The sequence below is a fragment of the Lipophrys pholis genome (assembly GCF_963383615.2).
Source record: "Lipophrys pholis genome assembly, chromosome: 14".
Taxonomy (NCBI): domain Eukaryota; kingdom Metazoa; phylum Chordata; class Actinopteri; order Blenniiformes; family Blenniidae; genus Lipophrys; species Lipophrys pholis.
The window spans coordinates 25,838,913-25,854,382 of NC_137633.1; positions in this window are offsets into that span (position 1 = coordinate 25,838,913).

The following is a 15,470-nucleotide window of genomic DNA, read 5'->3' on the forward strand; positions in this document are numbered from 1 at the left end:
GGTACAGCAGGATAGTACAGAGAAAGAAGCACACATAGCAGGAACTAAAAAAAAAAAGCAGATAAAAATACAATATAATAGAAACAATATGCACACGGTGCCTATACGTGTGGACATGTACAGAATATGGGGGTGGATGTATTTTACATAGTAAATACGTTCTTATAGATTATTATAGTTATAGCACCACTTATTGCCCAGCTGGAGTGGAGTGATATTGTCCGGTGGTGGTGTGCAGTGGTCTCCTGGGAGCAGGCTTGGTTGAAGAGTCTGACTGCAGCAGGGAGGAAGGACCGGCGGAGTCTCTCCTTCAGACACCGCGGGTGGAGAAGCCTGTCACTGACGGAGCTGCCCAGTGATGTGACGGTACCATGTAGGGGGTGGGAGACGGTCTCCATCAAGGATGAAAGCTTCTTCAACATCCTCCTGTCTCCCACCACCTCCACAGGGTCCAGGGGGCAGCCCAGGACAGAGCTGGCCTTCCTCACCAGTTTGTTCAGTTTGTTCCTGTCTGCAGCCGGAGTGCTGCTGCTCCAGCAGACCACTCCATAGAAGATGGCTGATGCCACCACTGAGTCATAAAAGGTCCTCAGGAGCGCCATCTGCACTCCAAAGGACCTGAGTCTCCGCAGCAGATGGAGTCTGCTCTGGCCCTTCTTGTAGAGAGCTTGTGTGTTGTCAGACCAGTCCAGTTTATTGTTCAGGTGAACACCCAGGTACTTATAAGAGTCCACTATCTCAATGTCCTTTCCCTGAATGTTCACCGGTGTGGGGGGAGTGGGTCTCCGCCTGCGGAAGTCCACCACCAGCTCTTTGGTTTTACCCGCATTGATCAGGAGGTGGTTCCGCTGGCACCAGTCCACAAAGTCCAGGTTGAGTTCTCTGTACTCCGCCTCGTCGTTGTTGGTGATGAGGCCGACAATGGCAGAGTCGTCAGAGAACTTCTGCAGGTGACAGGTGGATGTGTTGTGGGAGAAGTCTGCAGTGTAGAGGGTGATGAGGAAGGGAGCCAGGACCGTCCCCTGTGGAGCCCCCGTACTGCAGATGACCAGGTCAGACACACAGTCCCGTGTCCTCACAAACTGTGGCCGGTTGGTCAGGTAGTCCAGGAGCCAGGATGTGAGGTGCGGGTCGACTCCAGTGTGCTGCAGCTTGTCCCCCAGAAGCGTGGGCTGGATGGATTTGAAAGCACTGGAGAAATCATAGAACATGATCCTCACAGTGCACAGGTTAGGGCCCATTCTTAGTTTGTTGGCATAAACAAAAGTGGACAGTATTGCAGCTTATTTATATATTTTCTTTTTTTTAAATTCCTTTTGCTTCCACCAGGGGGGGGCAGCGCTCCGGCGCCCTCTATTGACCAGCCACCACTGTGTGTGTGTGTGTGTGTGTGTGTGTGTGTGTGTGTGTGTGTGTGTGTGTGTGTGTGTGTGTGTGTGTGTGTGTGTGTGTGTGTGTGTGTGTGTGTGTGTGTGTGTGTGTGTGTGTGTGTGTGTGTTGTACAGGTGGTGATGCTCCTCCTTCGCAGTGGTGCGATTGTAGATATCAGGAATCTGACCGGTCTCACTGCGGTGGATATGGCAGAAGAAGACGACATGAAAGAGCTGCTCCAAACGTTTCAAACAGGTGAGAGGTGTGTTCACGGCCTCGCTTCATCCAAACTGAGGCCTCAAAGGAGCTCTGGGAAGGTATTTGGACATTATAGTTCAGTTTTACCAAAGTGTCACATCCTCCTGTGACCTCCCTGGCCTGTCTTTTCAGTTTGAAAGTGATATGATGGACAACTGGGGGTCCACTCTTTTAAAACACCAATCCAGGCCTCCACTGACCTTCTGCAAGTGTAGAATGTCTTGGAGGAATTGACACAACTGGACATGATTGGACATTAACATTACATTAAAAATCATTAATGTTATTGCCTCCACCAGAGATGGCGCCGTTGTTGAAGTCAGAGGCGTTTCCTCAGCTGGCCTCCACCACATTTATTGATGGACTGTAATATCAGAAGTTTCCTGTGTTCCACCCTTCTTGAGCTTGGAATCATTTCTGAGTCTCATGTGTTGCTCTCCCTTTCCCCCAGTTTTAACTTTATGAAACAAATCATCTCCGATATGGTGTTTTGATTCTTTTCAGTGAATCTTAAGAGTTCTTTGCTGTAACGCCTCCATATGTTGCATTGCTTCCTCCACCAACACGCCCCATCCCGTGGCATTTTGCATTGTGGTGTTCAGCTCTCCACCCAGGATGAGCACAAGCAGTCATGAACAATGTAGAGCAGAAAACGTTCATATTCATCATCCAGTGAACCAGTTGGAGGCGTAAAGTTTTTTTCTCCCCACAGTACCTTAGAATTTACTCCCTACTGTACAATCCATAACCAGGGCCGCGAGTGCTAATGCTAACCCGCTATCAGACATGATGCGCTCGGGGTTGGATGCGATTAGTAAAAAGACCAACAATCTCCAAACTGAGAAGAAGAAAGACTTGGCCACACTCGAGGAACAAGTCACAAAAGACATTAAGTCTGAAATCAATGAGCGAAAGCAACAAAAATACCAGCACCTCTCTGCTAACAGTAAAACTTTACAGGCACAGAGACAAATCGCTGAGTCAGAGGACGGCATGGTGAACATGGAGACGTGGAACATGGAGGTGAAGGACGCCCAGAAAAAACTGCAAGACAAGCTAACGGATATTGAAGGGACGAATAGGAAGAACATTTTTTGAGGTACCTGAAGATAAAGAAGGTGACTCAGCCATACAAACCTGCTCACAGTGGAGCTCTGGTTACCACCTGACGTCAGTCTGCACATCTAACGCACACAGAGCACCGGCCCAAAAGCCAAACCGCAACTCAACACCAAAGTCCTCAATCGCCAACTTTCTGGGATTCGGGTCAAAGAGACGGTCCTGAACAAAGCTTGGCATAAGAAAATTGTTGTGGAAAGGCGGCAGCTGATTTTTGACCATGATTGTGCAACTGAAGTGGTTCAGAAGAAGAACGAGTTCAGCAGGATCAAGAAGATACTAAAGGCAAGGCAAGGCAAAATTATCTATAGAGCACCGTTCAAACACAAGGCAATTCACAGTGCTTAACAAAGAAATACAGAATAAAGAAATACATCAAAGCTTTAGAAGAAATGAAAGAAATGCATTAAAACAAATAATGAAGAAAAGTATAATAAATAAGGTAAGATATTTATTAAGATAAGTTTAATAAGCAAGTAAAATCTATTGTTTATTCTAAAGCCTGTACATCTAGGAATGTTTTAAGTCCTGATTTAAAAGAAGTGAGTGTGTCAGCAGTCTTCAGGTGTTCAGGAAGTTTATTCCACAGGTGGGGAGGTAGGAACTAAAAGCTGCTTCACCTTGTTTCTTCTGACTTTAGTAACAGTGAGTCAACCTCTTCCTGATGACCTCAGAGGTCTGGAGCTTTGATCTTCTACAAGTCAATCTGGGATGATTTAGGCCGAGACCATTCAAAGCTTTCTAGAGCAGAAGGACCATTCTGAAGTTCATCCTTCGATACACAGGCAGCCAGTGGAGAGGGTGGAGCAGGGGGGATGAGCTCCACCCTCAGTGTGAGGTGTGGGGGGGGGGTGCCCCCTCAGTGTGGTGGTGTAATGTGCTCCACCCCCAGTGTGGTGGTGTAATGTGTTCCACCCTCAGTGTGGTGGTGTAATGTGCTCCATTCTCAGTGTGGTGGTGTATTGTGCTCCACCCTCAGTGTGGTGGTGTAATGTGCTCCATTCTCAGTGTGGTGGTGGAATGTTCTACACCCTGAGTCTGTTGGTGTAATGTTCTCCACCCTCAGTGTGTTGGTGTAATTTGCTCCACCCTCAGTGTGTCGGTGTAATGTGTATTCTCAACATAAATATTGTGCCAAGCAGTGGCACCGCCAGGATTCAATTTCATAGTACACACAATCAAGTTGAAGAATGAGAATTTACCAACATGCTGAAATTACTTGAGTGGTGGTTGTTTCTCCCTGTCTGATGGTGTGTGAGAGTGGTACCTGTCTCTGGTGTGACGGTGTTGGAGTGGTACGTGCCTCTGGTGTGACGGTGTGAGAGTGGTACCTGCCTCTGGTGTGACGGTGTGAGAGTGGTACCTGCCTCTGGTGTGACGGTGTTAGAGTGGTACCTCCCTCTGGTATGACGGTGTGAGAGTGGTACCTGCCTCTGGTATGACGGTGTTAGAGTGGTACCTGCCTCTGGTGTGACGGTGTTAGAGTGGTACCTGCCTCTGGTGTGACGGTGTGAGAGTGGTACCTGCCTCTGGTGTGACGGTGTGAGTGGTACCTTCCTCTGGTGTGACGGTGTGAGAGTGGTACCTTCCTCTGGTATGACGGTGTTAGAGTGGTACCTGCCTCTGGTGTGACGGTGTTAGAGTGGTACCTGCCTCTGGTGTGACGGTGTGAGAGTGGTACCTGCCTCTGGTGTGACGGTGTGAGTGGTACCTTCCTCTGGTGTGACGGTGTGAGAGTGGTACCTTCCTCTGGTATGACGGTGTTAGAGTGGTACCTGCCTCTGGTGTGACAGTGTGAGAGTGGTACCTGCCTCTGGTGTGACGGTGTGAGTGGTACCTTCCTCTGGTGTGACGGTGTTAGAGTGGTACCTGCCTCTGATATGGATCATTAAATATTTCTGGTTCCTCATCCTCAGAACTTGACTGTGACTCACCCCTGAGCGGCTGTGACACAACAACCCTCCGGTCCAGAGAAACAAACCATCCAGAAAGAGACCGAGAGCCCAACAAGACTCAGCCCAGAGGGAAAGACAGCTTCCCTGATACTGTGAGTACACGTGGCGTAGTTGCTCCATTCATGATACATACTGTATACTGTAGGGCAAAAAAGTATTTAGTCAGCCACCCATTGTACGAGTTCTCCCACTTAAAAAGATGAGAGGCCTGTAGTTTTCATCATAGGTATACCTCAACTATGAGAGACAGAATTGGGGGAAGAATCCAGGAAATCACATTGTAGGATTTTTAATGAATTAATTGATAAATTGGTAAATTACATGGTAAAATAAGTATTTGGTCACCTACAAACAAGCAGGATTTCTGGCTCTCACAGACCTGTAATGTCTTCTTTAAGAGGCTCCTCTGTCCTCCACTCGTTACCTGTCTTAATGGCACCTGTCTGAACTGGTTATCAGTATAAAAGACGCCTGTCCACAACCTCAAACAGTCACACTCCAAACTCCTCTGTGGCCGAGACCAAAGCACCGTCAAAGGACACCAGAAGCAAATTTGCAGACCTGCACCAGGCTGGGATCCTGAATCTGCAATAGGTAAGCAGCTTGGTGTGAAGAAATCAACTGTCACTGATAATCTCCCTCGATCTGGGGCTTCGCAAGGTCTCACCCCGTGGGGTCAAAATGATCACAAGAACGGTGAGCAGAAGTCCCCGAAGCACACGGGGGGAACTAGTGAATGACCTGCAGAGAGCTGGGACCAAAGTGACAAAGGCTACCATCAGTAACACAACACGCCGCCAGGGACTCACATCCTGCAGTGCCAGACGAGTCCCCCTAACCCAAGCCAGGACATGTCCAGGCCCGTCTGAAGTTTGCTCCAGAGCATTTGGACGATCCAGAAGAGGATTGGGAGAATGTCAGATGAAACCAAAATAGAACTTTTTGGTAAAAACTCAACTTGTCGTGTTTGGAGGAGAAAGAATGCTGAGTTGCATCCTTAGAACACCAGACCTACTGTGAAGCATGGGGGTGGAAACATCATGCTTTGGGGCTGCTTTTCTGCAAAGGGACCAGGACGACTGATCCGTGTGAAGGAAAGAACGAATGGGGCCGTGTATCGTGAGATTTGGGGTGAAAACCTCCTTCCATCAGAGAGGGCATCGAGGATGAAACCTGGCTGGGTCTTTCAGCACGACAATGATCTCAAACACATCGCCGGGGCAACGAAGGAGCGGCTTCAGAAGAAGCATTTCAAGGTCCTGGAGTGGCCTCGCCAGGCTCCAGATCTCAACCCCATAGAAAATCTGTGGAGGGAGTTGAAAGTCCGTGTTGCCCAGTGTCAGCCCCAAAACATCACTGCTCTAGAGGAGCTCTGCCTGGAGGACTGGACCAAAGTACCAGCAACACTGTGGAAACCTTGTGAAGACCTACAGGAAACATTTGACCTCTGTCATTGCTAACAAAGGGTATATAACAAAGTATTGAGATTAACTTTTGGTTTTGACTAAACACTTATTTTCCACCATAATTTGCAAATAAATTCTTTAAAAATCAGACGATGTGATTTTCTGGATTCTTTTTTCTCATTTAGTCTCTCATAGTTGAGGTGTACCTATGATGACACTTACAGGCCTCTCATCATTCTAAGTGGGAGAACTCGCACAATGGGTGGCTGACTAAATACTTTTTTGCCCCACTGTATATACAAGGTTGAGATGACGTGTAAAATGTAAAGAAGTAAGTTTTCACTGTAAGACTTTTAACACCAGGGACATGGGGTGGTGTTCATGGCTGGAGAGGCGCTGACTCAGCACAATACTTTTACACCTGTATGAGCCCATTCATTCAGTTCAAGGCTTACCGTTCAGCATTCTTATGGTTCAGCATTCTTATCGTTCAGCATTCTCTACGCCCACAAACTCTCACCCCCGAGGCCGACATCCCATTCACAAGATGTTTATTATTATGGTCTTCCCTTCACTTAGAGATGAAGTCTACGCGCCCTTCCTTCTGGACAAAAATGTGAATGACTTTTCCATAGAACTGTCCTTTCAGTTTAAAAGTCTCCCCCATCCAATGGGCTTTGATGGGCGAGTTTGACAGATAAAATTAATTCATGAAGCAACAACCGACCATGAAATAATAAGTGAAATGATTAAATATGTCTTTTACGTAAAATGAAGGGACGGTGCTGGAACAGTCAACAGGTTTGTCCACCAGGGGGCGGTGGTGGAACTTTAAATGGTAATCAGTATATCACACAGCTACTACCTATCATCAGCGTCAGTAGTGAGGAGACACACCTGGATTAATCAGTTTGTATTGATCGGGAAGTAGTGGAGCTGTATTGATCGGGAAGTAGTGGAGCTGTATTGATCAGGAAGTAGTAGAGCTGTATTGATCCGGAAGTAGTGGAGCTGTATTAATCGGGAAGTAGTGGAACTGTCTTGATCGGGAAGTAGTGGAACTGTCTTGATCGGGAAGTAGTAGAACTGTATTGATTGGGAAGTAGTGGCGCTGTATTGATCGGGAAGTAGTGGCGCTGTATTGATCGGGAAGTAGTGGCGCTGTATTGATTGGGAAGTAGTAGAACTGTATTGATCGGGAGGTAGTAGAGCTCTGCATAAAGCTCATACAGAATATTTTTCAGCAGTGTTTATGTGTTAAAGAATATGTAGTATTTTAGATGTCACAGCTTTTATTCCAAGTTATTCACTGTTAAAAATTCGGCCTTCCTCAGACCGTCAGGATCATTCTGTTGAAAGCTGTGGCCACTGTCACTATGTCTGTTACAGTGGAAGCATTGTGAGGCTGTCAAATCCGTTTTGGAGGATGTTGAGAAGAAACACGGAGAAATCTCCACTTGGCCTCTGACAGATCTGAAGGATGGAGGTAAAACTCTGGTTTTCTTTGGTGAATTGTTGAGTGATGACGTCATTGACTGGAGCTCTCCTTTCACTTTGTCGCAGACAAATATCACACAGCTCTCAGAGAAACCCACGACGTGCTGACCGAGGTGCTCAGCAAGCAGCGCTGGGAAAAGGATCAACTGAGCCGGAAATACCACAGGTTCCTATCAAACTTGCACTGGATGTTATGTTACACATGCAATAATAGATATATAATAATAACAGGAACTGATCCTTTTTAGAATAAGAATAATTAGAACCATTACATTGTACCTTCATTAACACACGTCTTTCTTTGTGGAACGAGTGAATGCGTGTTAATTCACAGATTCCATCTCCTGTGACCAGTAAAATCATCATTCATCACAACACATGAAAACTGGCAACTACAATTTTTCACCGTAGTTTTAGTGAATAAAAGACCATCTGAACACTGGCACACCGTTTCCACCATGTTTCAGGTGAAAACATAGTTTTGTTTCAGAAAGGCTTCGTTTCCATGGCAACATCCTGAAAACCATGTTTATCTACTTGGCAACAGGAGAAATGCTGAAAACGATGCAGTTTTCATGATGGGCCACTAGTGGGTGCTGTTGTGTTGTTTGTTTTAGTACTGATAGCACACACACACACACACACAGCAGACAACAATGAGCTCTAAACATTAACAACAGGAGAACACGGACATTCTAGTGGACAGACCACCAAGTTGGATTGTTATTACGGTGACTGTCAAAATAAAACCACCAAGTTGGAGTGTTATTACTGTGACTGTCAAAGTCCGGGAGAATATGAAGTGGGGGTCATGCCACTCAATGAGAGCTCTCCCACTGGACCAGTTACTTCATGTACAGTCAAACCTGTGACAAACCCTACAATCCAAGGGCAAGTGTCCCCTGAAGACAGGCGTCCTCTCTTAGGAGGGACGGGTCACGAGGATAAATAATAGGAGCAGTTGATATTGAAGGAACCAAACACCAAATATGTTCTGGTTATTTAAAAGCACATAACTGAACCAATACAAGATGTATACGATATAAATACATATATACATGTATATAAGATGTATAGAAAATAATTATTAATTAAGATTGAATTAACTTCAGGGACCACATGCAGTCCAGTTTCATCTTGAGTGGACCAGACTGGTAAAATATTACTATAATTACCTTTAAATTTACACTTCAAAGTTTTTATTTGTTGTGGTCACAGTGTGTGTGATGAAATTATCTTTGTTTTTACAGTTAGTACCGAAAATGACTATAATCTCAACATAAAGTCAATTTTAATGAAACATTCTGGTGCAAAATACAATGAAATGTAAAATAAACTAGTATAAATCCTCTATAACCTCCTTGCGCTGGTGGGACCAGACTGGAGCCTCTTGGTGGGTTTTGGCCCCCGGGTCTCATGTTCTCTGCTGGAAAGGGAAAGTCAAACTTTAGTGAGCGCAGTGACGTCAAAATCCTCCTCCACCCTGTGCGCTAGGCTCCGCCCCTCTGAGGTTGACTGCTCATGCTCCAGAGCTACTGGGTTCTTGTGTGAGGAGATCCTCCGTCTCCCCGTCTGAACAATCACAATTTCAATAAAATAAAGATCCAGAGGCTCAGAACTCCTGGAGTGAAACATAAACTACTTTAGGAAAGGTGGAGAACGCCGGGCAGCAGAAGTGGAGATAGTTTCTGGATTGTTTCATTGCGTTATGGAATGTTACGTTACGGTATGGAGCCTTACATTACGTTATGTTACGTTATGGATCGTTACGTTATGGAACCTTATGGATCGTTAAGTTACGTTGTGGAACGTTATGAATCCTTACATTACGTTATGGAACGTTATCGATCGTTAAGTTACGTTATGTAACGTTATGGATCGTTACATTACATTTTGGAACCTTAAGTTATGTTATGTTACGTTATGGATCATTATGGATCGTTGTGTTATGTTATAGAACGTTACGTTACGTTATGGATCGTTAAGTTACGTTATGGAACCTTACGTTATGTTATGGAGCGTTATGTCATGTTATGGATCGTTACGTTATGGATCGTTACGTTACGTTATGGAACCTTATGGATTGTTACGTTACATTATGGAACGTTATGGATTGTTAAGTTACGTTATGGAACATTATGGATCGTTACATTACGTTATGGATCGTTAAGTTACGTTATGGAACCTTGCGTTATGTTATGGATCATTATGGATTGTTACATTATGTTATGGAACGTTATGGATCATTACATTATGTTATGGAACGTTACGTTACATTATGGAACGTTATGTCATGTTATGGAATGTTATGGATCGTTACTTTATGCTATGGATCGCTAAGTTACGTTATGGAACCTTACGTTACGTTATGGATCATTATGGATTGTTACATTATGTTATGGAACGTTATGGATCATTACATTATGTTATGGAGCGCTAAGTTACGTTATGGAACCTTACATTATGTTATGGTACGTTATGGATCATTCTGGATCGTCACGTCATGTTATGGAACGTTATGGATCGTTACTTTACGCCATGGATCGCTAAGTTACGTTATGGAACCTTACGTTACGTTATGGATCATTATGGATTGTTACGTTATGTTATGGAATGTTACGTTACGTTATGGAACGTTATATCATGTTATGGATCGTTACGTTATAGAACGTTTTGGAACGTTACGTTACAGAACCTTATGGATCGTTATGTTATGTTATGGAACGTTATCGATCATTAAGTTATGTTATGGAACGTTATGGATCGATACGTTACGTTATGGAACGTTAAGGAAGTGAGTCCAGAGTGTAGTATGGATACAATCACGTATCACCACAACGTCTAAATATTCCAATAATCTGGTCCAGTCCAGGTATTTTGGCCGTTTCAGTGTCGCTCAGCTTGAAATTTACCAGGAGAACCTGTCTGTTGTCCTCATCAGCAGGTTGTCTTCATTAAGGTTAATTAACAGGTAAATCTAAAAACATCTGCTGTTCTATGTTGTTCTCTCTCACCTGTTGCTCTGCTCCTGTCCCTTCCTCACTTTGATTCACCGTCTCCAGTCCTTCATGTCCCTGCCTCCAGTCCTTCATGTCCCTACATGACTTTAATGTATTTACAATAGACAACATTACATATAGCCATGAAACAGCATTTGACTTAGAAAAGCTAAGAAAAGTCAGTGTTCAGGTTTTGTTCCTACAGAATAAAGACTTTTAACAAGTGATATGCAGATGTTGTATATTCATACAATGTTAACTCTGTTTGCAGCATCGCTTCACCTTTATCGTAGAATATTTCCCTACTTTATTTTAAGCCCTCCCCTCCAGCCCTGTGCTGTCCTCCTCCTCCTCCTCCTCCTCCTCCTCCTCCTCCTCCTCCTGTCTTCAGAGATGTGGGTCTAATGTGCAGCATAAATGTGAACCTTTTTAAAACTAAACTGGGAAAAAAACCCACTCATTGGTCCTGATGGAGCATCTCAGCATATATATACTGCACTATACCACGCTCATATTCAGAACATTCGTCCGGTATTGTTGCTAATCAAAACCCAATAAAATGAAATAATGATTGAAAGTGTATGTTTAAATACAAATCAACTTGAGATCAGTCCTCACCCGTTCTTGTTTCTGGATCTATTATGATCAATGACACAGTTTTTAAACCTTCCCTCACACCCTGAAGCTCCACCTCCTCTCCTGTCTCTTCCCTGGATGGATTACAGTTCATCTCATCAGAAAATAGTTTGTTTCTAAAGTATTAGGAGCTAATCCACATTTCACTCGTCAATTTAAAATCAATTCAAAATAAAAGAACACCAGTTAAAAATGTCAACGTCCAATATTTTTCTTCTCCGTGGTATGATTATTTGGGGGGACAAATGCACAAGTCTCCAATATTGGGGTGAGGGACACGCCCCCCCAGGTTCCTACACCTATGCTGCACTCTTCTGCTGGTACTCTGATCTAAAACACACCAAGGTGCTGCAGTAACGGTTCCTCTGTCGCCCTCTGCTGGTAGAAGCTGAATGGACCATTTGAAGCTCTCCCTGTCTGGACGTGTTGTTCGCTGTCATGACTGAGGGGGCGGTGCTACCTGTGGTTGCAGGAGCAGGTGTGATCGTCGTCAGCAGGCGGTGCTCAGAACGCAGCTGCTCTCCCTGGCCTCCCGCCAGAAGGACCTGCTGGAGGCGCTCTGCAGACAGCAGCGTTTGGTCCACAGGTGCACTGCTGTGATGGCCCCGCCCCCGACTCAGCCTCCCCAGCAACCAGGAGACGTGCTGGTGAGACATGCTCCGCCTCCACCAAAATCTTACCGACCAATCAGTCAATCCATCAATCAATCAATCCTGTCGAGATCAATCCCTGCAAACAAGATCAAGGAAGAACCACAAATATTAATGTACATAGAATGTACACTGTGTGTGTGTGTGTGTGTGTGTGTGTGTGTGTGTGTGTGTGTGTGTGTGTGTGTGTGTGTGTGTGTGTGTGTGTGTGTGTGTGTGTGTGTGAGAATAGTGATTTACACTGAACAAAAAAATAAACGCAACACATTTGTTTGTAGAAAATGTTTTAGATCTTTGAGTTCAGCTCATGAAAACTGGGAGCAAACACAAAAGACCTGTTTCTCTCAAATATTGTTGATAAATCTGTCTAAGCCGGTGTTTGTGAGCGCTTCTCCTTTGCCGAGATAATCCCTCCCACCTCACAGGTGTGGCAGATCAAGCTGGTTAGACAGCAGGAATATTGCACAGGTGTGCCTCAGGGTCGCCACAATAAAAAGCCACATTTAGACAAACCTGTCATCAATATTTGAGAGAAATACGTCTTTTGTGTTTATAGAAAATGTTTTAGATCTTTGAGTTCAGCTCATGAAAACTGGGAGCAAAAAGTGTTGAGTTTATATTTTTGTTCAGTGTAGTTAGTGATGTGCAGCAGGGGGGAGGTTTCAGAACAGAGTGGGTGGGGGGGGGGGTGACGTGGGAGGGGAGGGTGATGTGGGGGGATGTTGGTGAAAGAGGAAGCGTTCTGGTGCACAAGAGAAACGGTTGACAGGTGAACCATCCTGTCAGAAGCGACAAAGGAAGCGGAGGTTTTCTTTTGAAGCTCCTCTGAAGTGTTGCTGTGGCGACTGAAGATCTGTGGGTCAAGAAAGTCTGAGCGTATCTGACCTCTGACCTGCAGGACGACGCTCCACACACCGAGAAGCAGAGGAAGACGGGCCGTCTGTGCACAACCCAGCCTGGAACAGCTGGAACAGCTGGAACTCCCCGCAGGAGGTCCAAGGTGAAAGGACAGGAAGCAGCTCTGTCCAGGCTGGTGCAGCGAGGAGTCACTCCAGCTGGAAGTCTTCTTCAAGCGTGGCTGAAGGTCAGGAATCACTCCTGGTTCACATCTGGGCCTCAGGGATTCACTGGAACCTGGACACAGAATCCAGACCAGGCTGTGATTGGCTGCATTTATAAAGGCGACTGAATCACAGGAGATTCTCACACTGAACGTGTCCGTTGTTTCCAACTGAATTCTGAAACAGGAAGTTTGAACGTCTTCTTGTAGAGGTCAGAGTTCACCCTGGAGTCAAAACCACAACAACATTTGACCAATTCAACACTTTCACCACAGCTTATTCTTTAGAATAATTCACTTCTCAAACTCTGAAATTTACTCGTTCTGCAGCTCACTTGTTCTGAATCTGACTCGTTCCAGAGTTCCAACTCGTTTTCCAGCTCCCACTCGTTCTCCAGCTCCAACACGTTTTAGAGCTATAACTCGTGCTCGAGCTTGTTTTAGAGCTCTAACTTGATCTCCAGCTCCAACTCGTTTTAGTGCTAACTCGTTCTCCAGCGCCAACTCATTTTAGAGTTCTAACTCGTTCGAGAGTTCATTTTAGAGCTCCAACTTGTTTTAGAGCTCTAACTCATTCTCCAGCTCTAACTCATTCTAGATCCCTAACGTGTTCTTGAGCTCTATGTAGTTTTAGATCTCTATCTGGTTTTAGAGCTCTATCTAGTTTTAGAGCTCTAACTTGTTCTCAAGCTCGATCTCCTTTTAGAGCTCTAACTGGTTCTCCAGCTCTAACTTATTCTCCAGCTCATACTTGTTCTAGAGCTCTAACTCGTTCTCCAGCTCTAACTCATTTTAGAGCTCTAACTGGTTCTCCAGCTCAATCTTGTTTTAGAGGTCTCACTCATTCTAGAGTTCTATCACGTTCTCGAGCTCTAACTCGTTCTCCAGCTCTAACTCGTTTCCCAGCTCTAACTCGTTGTCCACCTCTAACTCGTTCCCCAGCTCTAACTCATTTCCCAGCTCTAACTCAATGTAAACATCCTACACATTCAAGAATTCTCACCTATTCTAAAGTTCTCTCACAGTCTAAAAATCTGACCAGTGATGTCGGTAACGTGTTACTCTAATGTGGCAACTTTTTTCAGTAACAAGTAATCACGTTACTATTTCCAAAACAGTAATCAGGTTAAAGTTACTTTTCCAAATCACTGTGTTACTATTGTAGCGTCCAACAGGACGAGTTTCTTGTCTGTAAAGTCTCTTTGTTATTAAACAACCGGACCGCTGCTTCGTTCTCCTGCACACACACACACACACACACACACACACACACACACACACACACACACACACACACACACACACACACACACACACACACACACACACACACACACACACAGGCTCACTTGACCCGCCCCCTTCTCCACTCTCAGCCAATCACAGGCCAACTCACTCTAACAAGAAACACAAAGGAATCAGAACTAACAAACGTGATCAGTAACCCTTATCATGGCAACAAGAACACAACTGCAGAGATGTTGTACAATTTTTGTAAAAAGATAAATTGGCAGGAAGCCTCCCCTTTTTTCAATCAATCAATCAATGAAAGACTTCATTTGTCCCTGGGGACAATTAAATGGTAGCATAGAGCAGCCATAGAGCAGTGCAAATAAATAATGCAACTACAGTTTTATTTATATATATATATATATATATCAGTAATTGTAAAAATCTGATTGTCAGATATAAATACAACAAAGAATGAAGGTCAAAGGTTAAATTATAAACATGGTGCAGGAGGCAGTGACCAGCAGAGTTTTCATTTTCATTTTGAGACGATGGGGGATGTTGTCAGCAGCGGCTGAGAGTAACTAAAAAAGTAACTTGTTCCTTCTTTTGGAACTGATGCACTTCAGGACTCTGACACTGTCTAGAGGTCTCACCTTCAAGAACTCTGACTCATTCTACCGTGGAACTCTGATTCATCAAGCACGTTCTAGAATTCTGGCACAATCCAGGACTTTGGCTCAGTACAGAGTCTCCATCTTAAACTTTAATTCTAGAACTTTGACTTATTCTTAAATGTCAGACTGTAGAGCTCTGACACATTCTAGAACTCTAGAAATACACAGCATTAGCATTAGCTGTTAGCCACAGCGGTGTTGATCAATCGTTTCTCTGAGCTTTAGCGTCTCTTCTCAAACCGAGATCTTCCTCCTTGTTGTTTTCTTGATCTGCTGTAGTAACATCGGTTCTAGGTGTCAGTGAATGAACCCTCCAGAGCAGAAACACAGTAGAAACGGAGTGTCGTGGTCGTTGCAGGGTCAGTGGCACTACGCTCACGTCCAGGCTGACGGCTCCATTCAGAGTAGAGGCAAAGTTCATCGAGCTCCAGAGCTCTGGCTGCAGAACATCCTGGGAAAGAAGATTCCGGTCAGCTCCTCCTACGCCAGGGACAAGGTCAGGACCAAGACTCTACTGTAGAGGGACAAGGTCAGAACCAAGACTCTACTGTAGAGGGACAAGGTCAGAACCAAGACTCAACTTTAGAGGGGCAAGGTCGGAACTAAGACTGT